Raw genomic sequence first — 4,031 nt, forward strand, 5'->3', positions numbered from 1 at the left:
ATTTGTGTAAAACAAGTATCGATAGAAACATTTTCTAAGCACAATTCATGGGATGCTTGCAACATCAACCTATGCATGGAAACATGACATGGCCATTTTTGTCAGCTCTGTCACATCAAAATGATGGCCACATCTGGCATAGACTAATGAGGTTTTATATCCAAACTGGAGGTCCCTCGGTTATATTATTAAGTATACTCAGGTCACTACTTAAAAATACATTTGCATGGGCAATCTTAAATCACCACGAACACACAATGATATAGCTGAGGCATTACCACAATTGGTCTTACGTTGCATTTAGTGAGTTATGTTTCATTTACACAGGTGGACTTTATAGTATATTGAGTCCTTAAGGAATTAAATCAAGAACTATTCCACTCACAATGCCCTCAAAAAACACAAAGCAAAATCTCTACGTTAAAAACTCTGAAGCACTGAAGAAGGAAACTGGAGAAGACATTGCAAGATGGAAAGATGGTAAAAATAGCCATACTACTGAAAGCAATCACTGATTAATTTCAATCCTCATCCAAATGCCTAGGTCATTCTCCACAGAAAGATCAATCCTGAAATTCATGTGGAAACACAGACGAGCTCAAACAGCCAGAGCAACAAGATCAAAAGAGTGATATTGGAAAAAGATCACAATACCTAATTTAGAGTCCCAGTAATGAAAGCAACATGGTACTGGCACAAAAGCACACACACACACACACACACACACACACACACACACACGCACAGGCACAGGCACAGGCTAGATGATGCAGCAACAAACGACACAACTACAGCCATCTTATTTTCAGTAAAGGAGACACAAAAATACATGGTTAAAAAAAAGTAGTCTTTTCAACAAATGGTGCTGGGAAAACTGGAATACTTTAAGAGACTGAAACTAGGACCCCATCTTTTACCCTGTACAAAAAAAAAAAAAACCAACTCAAAATGGGTCCTATGCTTTAAGTTATCTTGAGGTAGTTGTGCGGGGTGATTTCAATGCAATGTGTCAGTGTGTGTACAATGCAGCTCGATCAACGTCACTCCTTCTGTCCCTCTCCCCACCTCCTCCACCCCACCCATCCCCTCCATTTATCCAGTTCCATTTTCATATGTGTACACACTGCCTCTCTTCATCTGGCTGCCTACTCCACTCCCTCCGACCTTACCCCCACTCCTGACAACAGGTTCCGTGTCTTGGTACTCAGGTTAAACTGGAAGTTAGTTGTTCAAAGGAGTCACACCATTGGAATCCCTGCATAAACGAACTTCAGTTCATGTCTGTGTATATCTGCAGATGACCCTGTATATGCTTTTATACATATATATTTATATATATGAGCGAATCATTCATAATTTAGATCTGTCTTCCACAGGAATGAAAACGGGTGCTCTTTGTCTCTCGGAATCTGATTTCATGGACAGCTATGGAAATAGATAAAGGAGACCCAGATATCTGAGATGGAAAAATCTCTAAGCTATATGGTGAATGGAGACAGAGGAGGCGGAATGCTTTACAGAGAAGAAACCAGCGATGTAGACCGTTATCTGTTGGCACAGACTATTGTTTTTGGAGAAGCCATCCAAAGAAACTGGAGACAAAGACTTCACTGGGGAGAACACAGAGGACTTGGTGTAAGGAGACATATTTTTCATTCTATGCCCTTTTGGCATTTGGTTTTGCCTGTTTTGACCCTACAGAAATACAACTCAAAGTTAAACAAGAAGAATGGCAAACAAAGAAACAAGATGGTGGTGATATTTTTGGTTGAGATGAATGAGAAATGGGGGTGACTGGGAGTCCTGGTTTTATAGCAAAGTGAGCATTTTGGGGTCTCCCAGGATGGGGTGACAGGGATTAAAGGAGAGCAGGAAAAAATTTTCTGCATCCTGGAAACCAGCAACTAGCATGGCATCTTTCTTTCTGTACCAAAAATACCCTGTTCAATCCCAAGGCTAATAAACAAGTACATGCCTGTTCCTGAGAGTAGCTATCTATCTTCCTTAGCAAAGCACAACAGTTTGCATTCTGAATAAATTGCATGTTCTGATGGAAATGTTTGCTGCAGGCAATGTTTTGTTATTTATTGGCATCATAGATGGAGGGAGACTAATAGATCCGTCTAGCTACGCTTAAATTACCTCTCAGTACACAGCCCACTTCCTCAAGATTTGCTTGGTGACCCATCCTCCCGGGCTGTGTTCCCTGCACTGAGAGCTGGCCTAGAGTTGAAGGGGCCTCGGGGCTGCCTTTCGGGAGAAATCTGAAGCTCTTATCTCCAATTAACCAGTAAAAAGCGGGAAGTGGAGGTATGGCTCAAGTGGCAGAATGCAAGCCTTAAGTGAAAGAGCTAAGCCAAGAGAGAGAGGCCCTGAGTTGAAGCCCCACAGAAAGGAACTCTCTACCTCCTCTGAAATTGGAGTCAAGTTCAAACGTTCCCATGTAGGCTCAAGATTTCTCACACTGAAACTTCTTTTCTATGATTTGTTTTTGCTAGCGCACATTAGTTATACAAGGGGATATGTTCACTGGGACATTTCCATACATGCTATCTCTATATGGTATCAAGAGCAAACTCACCTGCTCTATCATTCTGGAATCCAACTCCCTTTCTAGAACAATGTCAACCACCTCTTCCATTGTTCTATTTTTAGATATTCAGATAAACTACTTAGACCACATTCATCTTGAGTTACTCTTGCAAGCCCTGCCTTCTCCTGCTTATACACACCCCTCAACAGAGCCCGTTTTATTTTCCTGTCATGCATTGCTTTTTACTGCGTATTATGTATGAAGGGTTTTTTTTTACCACATTTTTATAAAAATAATATACTTCATAGTAGAAGTGACTGATCCAATTCTACAGAGCTCTAGAAGCATACATTCTGCCCATCTAGACGGAGTTCTGTGGAAAGCCAGGAGTGCCAAAACCTCCAGCACTCATTCTCCACATCTGGAAAGCAGAATTCCAATTCCATCCGGGACTTCTCCAAGATGCACACCCTCTAACACAGACTGAACTCCAGTCCTGAGGTCACGGTACTGTGCGTTTCTCTTAATGAGCAAAAGGGATTTGTGCCTTCCCAAGCTTGATACTGAAGGAAGGAACCGAGGATTAAAAGGGAAACAGGAGCAGGACTTAAGGAGATTTATTGCAAATCATTACAGGAGCGCAAGAATTACTGGCGCAAGATTAGGGCAAGCTCCTCTTTCAAGAGTATTTTCTCCAGTCGCAACAGCTGGGCAAATCCTTTTCCTTTTAAAACAGTTCTCTAATGGGAACTGGGTTGAGCTGGAGAGCTTCTATCCATAGTAAATTGGACCAGTGTTGGAAATCTACTAGGAAGACCAGTCACATAACTTGAGCTTCTGTCTAACAGAACCATGTCAGTCAGATTTCGAGATCACAGACAAGCAGCACCCAGAAAGACAATAAGGCAGAAGACCTAGTGACGTTTTTGCTAACATTTTTGATAAGTAAAATAGAACAGAAAATATCAGTGATTCACTCACAGATTGTAGGCAGGGACTGATTTTTTTCCTTCAGAATTAAGTGTATAGATATACTTGTTCTGGTATAAAATTATCTTACTATCTGATCAAAACAAATTGAAGAAAGCCTAGTGGCTTTCCCCTTGGACCACAATCTCAGCCCTGAGTCACCTCTATGAGGTGCTTAGAGATCATTTACGACAATTGCACAAGGCAGGCACCTGGTCCCTTCAAGTGACCAGAAATGGATTCAAACCGAGCTCCTTTTCAAGTTCCATTGCTTGAATGCATAATAAGCAGGAACCAAAGAGTTCTCACTCAGTGTGGGCTCTATGACAAATGGCTTGGAGTAAGTAGCACTGGCAGGCTTCCCTTTTGTAAACGGGCCACATAGCTCATAAATGACTCAAGGTACTTCTGTCTTCATTGAGCATGTGTTAAATGGATTGTGCATAATTCTCCTTCTCCTCAAGTTTACAGTCCTACCTTTGTAGGTAGGACTGACTACTGTCAGCTCCTTAGAAGCATCTGAGACTTT

General features: G+C 41.6%; 1 long non-coding RNA gene across 1 annotated transcript in view; it reads left to right on the top strand.

Annotated features, from left to right (window-relative positions):
- The window catches only part of LOC122100924, a 26,387-nt gene extending 24,402 nt beyond the window's left edge, over positions 1-1,985 (top strand). Inside the window, exon 2 of the long non-coding RNA XR_006146271.1 lies at positions 1,377-1,985. This is a non-coding gene — a long non-coding RNA (uncharacterized LOC122100924). The remainder of the gene's footprint in view (positions 1-1,376) is intronic.
- The last annotated feature ends 2,046 nt before the right edge of the window (positions 1,986-4,031 follow it).

This window comes from Dipodomys spectabilis, unplaced genomic scaffold, assembly GCF_019054845.1.
Source record: "Dipodomys spectabilis isolate Male_0828 unplaced genomic scaffold, ASM1905484v1 ptg000611l, whole genome shotgun sequence".
Classification (NCBI taxonomy): Eukaryota; Metazoa; Chordata; class Mammalia; order Rodentia; family Heteromyidae; genus Dipodomys; species Dipodomys spectabilis.